Raw genomic sequence first — 10,424 nt, 5'->3', positions numbered from 1 at the left:
CTCAGTTTTTCCAAATGGCTTTGTTTCACCGACTTAATAAACTTATGCTAAGGCTACGGCTTAATCCATTGTTTTGTTTTTGTTTTTTAGTCATGTTCTACATATCTTCCAGGTTATTTGTACAATAAAAAAAACTCAACTATTGCACCTTTAGATCATCAGACACTAGTCTTAGTAAGATAATTTGTCCATAAACATCCATCCATCCATTCTCTGTACCGCTTATCCTACACAGGGTCACCGGGAGCCTGGAGCCTTTGCCAGGGGACTCGGGGCACAAGGCAGGGGACATGCTGGACAGGGTCCCAACACATAACATTGCACAAACACACACAATCACACACTACAGACAATTTAGAGATGCTAATCAATCTACAACGCATGTCTTTGGACTGGGAGAGGAAACCGGAGTACCCGGAGGAACCCCCGAAGCACGGGCAGAACATGCCAAGTCCACACACACAGAACGGAGACGAGATTCGAAGCCCCAACCCCGGAGATGTGAGGTAACAGTGCTAACCTCTAAGCCTCCGTGCCCCCGGCCATAAACATTTGCAAAAAAAAATAGCAGAATAAGCCTGTGTTAAAGCATTACACGTAGTATGGTATAATCTGAAACACTGCTAATGTACAGCTCTGCGTTCAGTGTTTAGGCCACGCCCCCTACCTGAGTCTGAACCCATGTTAAACTGGTAGCTATAAGTTTCCATTATTTTTTAGCAACATTAGCATTGTATTCCTAGTGCAAAACTAAAAAAAAAAAAAAAACAATAAATCAAAAGTCAGACACTGAACAAAGCTGTGTTTGGGGTAACAGGAACATTACAAACATTTAATTTTTGACCAGATTTCTTTTTTTTTTCAGCTCAGGATTTTGAGACGTCTGGTGTTTAGTGTCACTGACCTTTCGACCCCAATTCATCCGTTTGCCTCCCTCATGTTCTTATAAAACCTTTGACCTGATCATAAAGAAACAATGACTGTATGCTTTCCCTTTAATCTCTCTACCGAAGAGGATCAGGACGGCTTAAGAACGTTTGTGATTAATGAAATATAAATCTTCAGACAAATATTATAATAATAATAATAATAATAATAATAATAATAATAATAATAAATATCTGTTCTACAGGCACAGAAAGGACTTTTTTAGTTATCACCATTTTTAAAGCAAATATGGCTGACAAATATTTTTTGGTAACAGTTTGACTAAAAATAAAATCTCATTTGATTTGCTTCTTTAGAGCTGCAATGCTAATGTTGCTAACAAATAATGGAAGCTTATGGCTACCAGTTTAGCATGGTGCATTAAATGTGCACACTGTTATCTATAAACATGGACAAAATGATGAACAATCATAGCTCCATCATGAAGCTGAATCACTTGTTTCCTCAGCACATAGTTTGGTGTCAGATTCAGCAGGAGGCGTGGCTTCAACTTTGAAGGCGGAGCTCTGTGTTAGAGGTGATAGATAATTTGCATATTTATTATTTATTTTTTTTAATATGGACACCAACCATGTCTTATCTGATCAACTAAATCTGGGGTAAGAAGGACTTTGTGCAGGCTATATTTTAATTTTTCCTGAACTGTTCCTTTAAATGTTGTGCAGTTTTAATCCTCAGGCTGGAGCTTGGCGGTTTATTATGAAGAAAGAACCAAGACAAAATCAGATTTCAGTAATCTGCTTGGAGATTTACAAATGGACAACTGAATTTATTTATTTTTTATTTTTTTAAACCGTGTGTCCTCTTAGAAAACAACCACCATCTGTCTGTTACTGTTAATGCAGTTTTAATATTAATGTTTTTATCATGCATGATATTATTGCACCTTCTGGCCAATGAGTTTTAAGAAATGAAAAATGAAAATAAAAATGCATACTGTACCTTTAGTGTGCCATTAATACTGGTGGTTAAGTTAGCAAAGTACTGAAAGCATTACGTACAATTAATCTTTTTGTGTAAGGTATTTCATATACTTTGCATAAAGGTAATGTATAGAGTACATGGTGTATATACTTATATTACAGGTTACGGGATACAATTTAAACTCAGATTTTTTACCAAAAAGGAGTAATTAATAACTGGACATTTCAAGAAATAAACAAAATTATCTGGGAATCTAGAACAAGATTATTTTAATGTAAACAGATCTAAAAACTGTTGTATAATAATCTCCTATTAAGTCTGAACAGTGTCTAGGAATCTACTTGGCTACTGACAAAATAATCTAAACAGGAAGAAGAAAACTGAGAGAGTAATGAGCTGCAAATCCGTCATAATTGTCATCCTTCCATCTTCCCGCTTGCTCAGGGCTTTATCCGGAAGTACGAGATCTTCTGGTCCTCTTCTAGAAGCTCTTAAATCTCACAGCTCCAAACCCAGGACAATACTCAAACCTCTTTAGCTGTAATGGTTGTTGTGTGTAGTAGCCACGACATAAAGCCTGTTGTGTTTTTTTTGTCCACTCCAGTAAGCCGGATAGAGCAGTTTGAAGAGATTTCAGTGTTCAGTGGACAGGAAGATAAAAGATCCACTCATATTATAATAATGCCTCCCAATCCATACTGCTTTTTTTTCTTGTTATTGCTCTCCACGCATCTCTTGTTTTTCGCTCTGAAATTAAAGTTGGTGTTTCAGACCATTTCGTACCTGTCTGTATATATCTTTTTTTAAAAAACAGATATTTTCATATTAAATTTTTAGTTTGTCATTTCTGGAAAACCTTCTTTTACTGCTTTACTGTCCCAGTGCTTTAATTTCTGTTTGCTTTTTGTTTAATTTTTGCAGAACCATACTACATATGGCATCTGCCATGTTTTAATTAAAAAATGAAAACACAATGCTGAGTGAACATCAACAAATCATCCACAGATCATCATCATTCCCATCAATACCTGACATCATTCTGTTTAAACGTTTGACCTGCAGCTGTGTGTGTGCGTGTGTGTGTGTGTATGTGTTGTCCTGCATGTCCAGCTGGTCCTGCATGGCCGTGCGAGTGTTTTGGTGTGATCGGGGAGCAGATGCCAGCGAGAGCTCACCTGGATCATGTTACTGCCGTTACCTGGGTGGCTGTTCACAGTTTCCACACGCTCGGGTTTCAACAGATGGAAGTCCTGCCATCACTGGTCACGTCCAAACCCCTTACCTGTCCAAACCAGCGCTGTTCCTCTCCAAACCGACCCTGTACCTGTTAAAACCCAACCCTGTACCTCTGTACCTGTACAAAACAACCTTGTACCTGTACAAAACAACCTTGTACCTGTACAAAACAACCTTGTACCTGTACAAAACAATGATGTACCCTTACAAACCAATGCCATACCTGTCCAAACCGACCACATAACCATGCAAACCTATCCAATACCTGTCCAAACCAACTCTATACCTGTTCAAACCAACTACATACAGCACTGTTTAAAAATCTTCTTCTTTTCTTCTTTTCAGACAAAAAAAAAACATAATGCTGGGTTTTGCTGCAAAAATAAGACGACTCTATACGTGTTCAAACCAACTGTGTATACATCAAAACCGATCCTGTTCCTTTCCAAACCAACCCTGTGCCTGTCCACCCCAACTACTTGCCTGTAATCAACACCACAAATCAACACCACATCCGTCCAAACTGACCCCATATCCATACAACCAGCTTGTACCCCTTCAAACAGGTACGCTGTTTTTTACACTGCACCTGTCCAATCCAACACTGTACCTTTCCAAACCGACGATGTACCTGTCCAAACCAACACTGTACCTGTCCAAACTGACAATGTACCTGTCCAAACCAACACTGTACCTGTCCAAAGTGATGCTGTACCTGTCCAAACCAACACTGTACCTGTCCAAACCGACACTGTAGCTGTCCAAACCGACACTGTAGCTGTCCAAAGTGATGCTGTACCTGTCCAATCCAACACTGCACCTGTCCAATCCAACACTGTAGCTGTCCAAACCGACACTGTACCTGTCCAATCCAACACTGTACCTGTCCAATCCAACACTGTAGCTGTCCAAACCGACACTGTACCTGTCCAAAGTGATGCTGCACCTGTCCAATCCAACACTGCACCTGTCCAATCCAACACTGTACCTGTCCAAACCGACGATGTACCGGTCCAAACCGACACTGTACCTGTCCAAACTGACAATGTACCTGTCCAATCCAACACTGCACCTGTCCAATCCAACAATGTACCTGTCCAAACCGACACTGTAGCTGTCCAAAGTGATGCTGTACCTGTCCAAACCAACACTGTACCTGTCCAAACCGACACTGCCCCTGTCCAATCCAACACTGCACCTGTCCAAACCGACACTGTACCTGTCCAATCCAACACTGTACCTGTCCAAACCGACACTGTACCTGTCCAAACTTACACTGTAGCTGTCCAAAGCGATGCTGTACCCATCCAAACCAACCCCATACCCATCCAAACCAACTTGTACCTGTTTGAATTAGCCCCTTTACCTGTCCAAACTGACGCTGTGCCTGTACAAACCAACACCATACATGTCCAAACCATGTCCAGTCCAACCCTGTCCAATCCAACCCTGCACCAAACCAAAGTACTAATTGAATGAACGCAAGAGGAACTATGGGAACTTGGTACCAATCGCCATATTGTACATAAGCATGAACATATTAACGTTTGCTGTTACAACATTCAGTAAAAGACCTTATGTGCCAGATGAACTGGTGGGAAATAGGAGAGAATTTCCTGGACACATCCCATTGTGTTTGTTTGGAGGATGTAATTTGTAGTACATGTATCATGGGCTCAAGTGCATTTTGTCCCTCTTGTTTCTTGGCCTACTTTGTCCTAAGTCTAGGGGTTAAGGGATTAAGGGAGCATCCCTGTGCCCTTCCCCCCAACAGCAGACACTTAAAGTCTGCCTCGGATTAGGTTAAAGAGCGAAGGAAGCCTGCACACATCTCTAAAACAAAACAGCATGAGCAGTAGGGAACAAAAAAAAACATAGCAATATGAACTAATGCTCTTATAAAGCAATGATAATGAAGTGGACGGCCTTTTATCCCTTTGGATTAATGCTAGGTTTAAGAAAGTAATTGTGACTGCTACACATGGATCCCTAATCACAGGGAGGAGGAAAAACTTTATTTTTCTTACAAACATTTTAAACTAAAGCAGCTCAATTATTATGTACTGTTCACTACTTAGCATCTCTTTAGCAATTTTGACTGTAATTGGGAAAATCTACATCTTTTTGTGATTTATATTTAGTTTGACATCTTGTAAATGGCAACGATGTTTGTCTTTTCTCTATCTTTAAAAAGATGCATTAAATAAGTCACTTTGGCCGAAATCTAGACATAACATTAACAATTTTAAATACCTTTATATTGACTGTTGCTCATTCACCACTTCTAAGAATGAGCTGATTCTCTAAGCAATAAAACACACTGTGTCATGCTGTTACAGTAAAATTCACTGTTCTGAATGTCTTTCGCTGTTACAGTAATATTCACAGCATTTTTTTATATTGTTATTCTTGTGCACTACCTGTTATATCTGACACTTTCACACTAGAACTGTGTCCTGGTCAGTCCTGCACTGTATCTTACTGTGCCTATTGTACTGTCTTAGTAGTTACTGTACTGTCTTAGTTATTGTCCTTTTTTACTAGTTATTGTCTTGCATTGTTTGCACACATTTCCATGTGCACTTTATGTAGAAATATGTAGTCTCATGTAGTTCTGTGTTGTTTTATGTAGCACCATGGTCCTGCAGGAACCTCGTTTCGTTTCACTGTGTGCTAACTAGGGGTATATGGTTGAAATGACAATAAAGCCACTTTCCTCTAACACCACAGCAATTTGCCAAGGATTACAACTTTTGCTTTATTAATGAACAACGCATTGGATCTTTTAACCGTGCATTGTTACATTTAATGTTGTTGAACCTCAGTGAGACAAGTTAGTCCTTGTCATAAGCGGTCATTTCCTCACCAGCCTCTCTTTTTCCTTTCTTTACGTTAATAAGAGAAAGAGAGAAACTGCAAAGTGCAAATTCCTCTGTCTTATATCAATAAACTTACTGAATGTTACAAAGCGCTGACACTAGAGACTCCTTCCATAAATGTTAAACAGATGTCTCCATACAAGTCATACAAGTCCCTGTGAATGAGCTGTTACCATAGAAACGATAACGTATTAAAACAAGGGCATTAATATAGACCTGAGATCTGCAGCTGCGCTATTGTCAGAGAAAATTAATCAACACCTTCTGAATCCAGAATTCAGTATGGCTTTGGTATAAATATAGTAGCGAGTCCAAAGATTCAGCCATTTATCCAAACTTTCCAGTATGACTGAGATGCTCAGACGTGACCTGTGCCACTTTTCTTGGCTGGTCGAGTCTTTTTTGTGAATAAGAGTCCATCCAGACCTTTTGTCTCGGACGCCTTGACCTTCTATACCCCAATCGCTCTGTATTTCCCCTCTCACTTACCCTCTAAGCCCTTATTCCCCCCAGTAAACCCCCATCAGTTAACCCCCAAGTGCCCTCCTGTTCCTCCATGAAAGTGGGTCATGAGTCTGAGACAGCAGGATTACGGGCCGGAGGTCATGCACCGTCTCTTATCCACAATTTCTAAATCCTGCTGCTTCTGGAAAGAAAGAAACAGAGACAGAAAGAGAAATAAAAAAAAAAAAAAACAACAACACACAGTGTCCTAGCTGACACACACACACACACCAGGGTTCATTCGTCTTCTGCTGTCTTGACTTGACTCAGCGAAGGTCCTCTAAAGGCGCTGAAACGATAATGGCTATAAGTCGCTGATGAAAACAATTCCAGCAAAACAAGAAAAAAAAATGACAAATATCAGCTCAGTCTTGGCAAGTTGCACTTACAACCTGTATGATTTGCAGAAAGCTCAATGAATTGTTTTCTAATCAAGACCAGCTCAGCAGTAATGACATGTAATCATGACACGATGATAAATGCAAGCTTTTAAACACCTGACCCCCATGCTCTTCCTGACAGCCCATTTGTCCGAGGCACGCCAACACCGCGCGTGATTAATACCTGGATAAATTACAAATAATAAATACATTAATTTTGCAACCGAGTCATTACATCCATCATTAGAGGAGGCCGAGCTGAGCTCCGGAGTGCCTCAAATAATCGCCTGGAAAAGAAGGAAGAAGAGAAGACGAAGGTTATGAGAAATAGTGAAACGTGAGAATTAGACAATCAGCTCTCAAGTGGAATTTAAGCTACAGAACATGAACTGCTTCTGTTTGAGGACGAGACGACAAAGTGCAAAACTGTCCTTCAAATCAGTCCAACATTATATTAAACAGAAAAGGACACAATAAACGTACAAATGAATCTCTGTGACATTACTTATTTCATTTTATTTACAGTAAGTAGCGTGTATAGAAATGTCACATGAACTTCATACGTGAGTAATCACATGGTTCACATCCATCTGTGAAATGTACATGTTGATTTTAGATACTTCACGTGTTACTTTTCAAGCATTTTTCACGTGGAGTGCATGTGGTTTTTTATTTTCATGTGATTTTTTTTCTCTTGTGTTTGTACTTGTATCAGCTGATGTGTGTGAATATGTCAGTTCAGACCAAACAGAGTAAAAAAACATGAAATCACCATGAAATTAAATAGAACAGAATACAACAGGGTTCGTGTACTATTCCTTGTGCAAAAAAATTCCAGATATTTCTAACACTTTTTATCTTCCCAGACTTTCTGTCTTCACTTTTCATAAGAGATTTTTAATCACAATTATATCAAAAGAAGTAATCAGCAATTGTAATTTGCTGATTACTTTTTTTGTAAAAAAAAAAGAAAAAGATGTGTTATTTATATTTTACACAAAATATGCATTTAATAATATAAAAATAAATATTTCATAATAATTCTGAATCTAATGCACTAAGATATTCACAGGTAATTTTTGTCCCAGTTTAAGACTTTAAATCACTAAAATTTAGCTGGCAATAAAACTTGCATCCATAATTAAAAATAATGGACTTTTGCGAAATGAATGAACAAATTTGCCACATTTTCTTTTAATATAGCATAGAAAATGCCAGCATCAGCATAGAAATGCAGTGGTTACTCGGTATATTTGAGTGCAAACGTTTTCACCCCCTTAAATTAAAAATAAAGATGACAAAGAACGTTTATTTATAGCAACAGGACATTTAGGGTGTGGTAAGAGAGTTTAATAGCAAACTGTTAAAATCTTTAGGTCACCAAATAATTAAAAATGTTGCATCCATTTTGTTTCATGAAATGAGCAAATATTTTCAGATTTAGCTCTTTGGTCAGATGCAAAATGTTCAGTGCTTTTTTGTCTTCGGTCCAGAGACCACCTAGGAGCCAGACGCGTCCTGGACAGGTCAGCATCCCCTGCATCAGCCTCCAGAAGCCGAGGGTTATCTCCTCCTAAGTGTTTTGACCTTTGACCCCCCCCCTCACTGTGTCTGAGATGTTGTTGTGTTGAAGAGCCAGCATGGCACTTTTTTAGAAACAAAGCCTGACAAAACACTCCAAATGAAGCTTCGGCCCTCGAGGTCACTAGAGACCGGGTGAAATACGGGGCTGTGACAGACAAAGAAAAAGGAAACACCAGGCTCGGAGAGTGCGCAGATTCCACGAGGGATCTTCTCATTGTGTGAGTGTGAAACAAGCGACACATGTCGGGTCGTAAAAGTGTCAGGGCTCAGGCTAAGGGCCATTGTGGCTGCGTGCAGTCAGAGCTCTGGGGCTTTTGTTGCCTGAGTTGCACATCATTAGCATGTCAATATTCAGAGGTTGATGCTCGCTGGATGTGGCGTGGCCCTTTGAACCGAAGCGCACTTTCTCTCTTTCTCTCCAGAGCTCTGCTCCATGGGGACCTGCTGTTGAACCAAATGCTGCACACAGGCATGTTTAAGAAAAGCATTAACAAGTGTCTGAGATGAATTAACCATCTACTTAACCTACTTAACCTTGACAAATCACAACCTGTAACTGTCCGTGTAGCAAAAAGTACATAAACACATTTGAACTAAAGGTATGCAACATTTTGGGCAGGATTAGCATGATCCTGAGATAAAGGCTGCCCCATTGGGTAACTGGTTTCCAGATTCCTTGTTTGGACTTTTTTTTTTTTAATTTTGGCATCATGTGCATCCTCAGTTTAAGCAAATCCATAATTCTGGTCCAAACCTTCACTCTGAGAGGTAGATGCTAATAATATGTGTTCATAGATTAACAAAAGTCATTCTGTGGTTAAAATATACTAGTTAGCATAATACAACCTCACATTTTAGGTAACTAGCTAATGTGGCTAGCGCCTAACTTGCCTTTCACTAGCTTGCTAGCTAGCTACATTACTCAGTGGATAGTAGTCTGATTGTATTCAGCACCAGAAAAATAATTGCTCCTCATATTAAGTGAGTCATGACTGCTTTGTTCCTTTATCATCACAGAACAAACCAGATGAAATCCCTATCCTAAATGGTGCACTTACACACCGCTAAGTCACAGAGACCATTGAGTGTCCTATGTGCAGGGTGTTTTCTTCTTTTTCTCAGTCCTTGCGTGGGAAACAAGTTCACCGTGGTGTGCACACATTTCTGATTTTGCAGTATCTGCACATTATCCACTTCATAATCCCCTCTTTTCTCTCTCCCAGTCTTTGCAATATATCTTACAACAGAAATGGTTCTGTACATTGGAGATACTTTGTGTGCACTTACACTTTCTCTTTGTTTGCCATAGCCTATGTTTGCAAAAATTGATTAGATTTTATTTAAAGTTTTTTCATTAAAACAAGATATGACGGCTGTGGACTATTTTTAACCTAGCCCAAAATAAACAAAAAAAAAAAAAAACACCCAAAGATTTGCTTATTCCACCTGCAACCTTGTTCCAAAACTAGCCCAGTTTGGCATAAAAAGCGCAAGCCTAGCAACCTCGCCTATGTCTCATCATTAAATTTGTCAGTGTGATTTTATGTCATTTTTGTAAACATTTTATTGGTCATTTCCCTGCAAATATGAACTCTAGTTCCCATACAATTAGAATAACTGATGTTTTATTGCTCATGTTCATATTTAAGTGTCTGAGCGAATCATAAGTCATTGTTGACTTCTTAATAATGTAATATTTCACTAAATTATCAAAAAAAAAAAAAAGCTAAGGACATTCCCAAACAGCTACTTTTGACAGATTTATTTCAACTGATGTCCGTATCATGCTATAATTGGCACTTCCTCCCTTGCCGTTCCACCTTGCTGTGCCTAATCACATGCCCAGGCAGTTACAGTAGACCACCGTCCTCCCACCACAGAGACAAACAAAAGGCCCAATGGTGTCACTGGTTCGAGAAGCTCCGTACTGTTCTCCTCCTGAATGGCTGACGAACCCGGCGAGGCCGTT

This window comes from Pangasianodon hypophthalmus, chromosome 27 (genome assembly GCF_027358585.1).
Source record: "Pangasianodon hypophthalmus isolate fPanHyp1 chromosome 27, fPanHyp1.pri, whole genome shotgun sequence".
Lineage (NCBI taxonomy): Eukaryota > Metazoa > Chordata > Actinopteri > Siluriformes > Pangasiidae > Pangasianodon > Pangasianodon hypophthalmus.
This window is presented reverse-complemented; position numbering follows the sequence as displayed.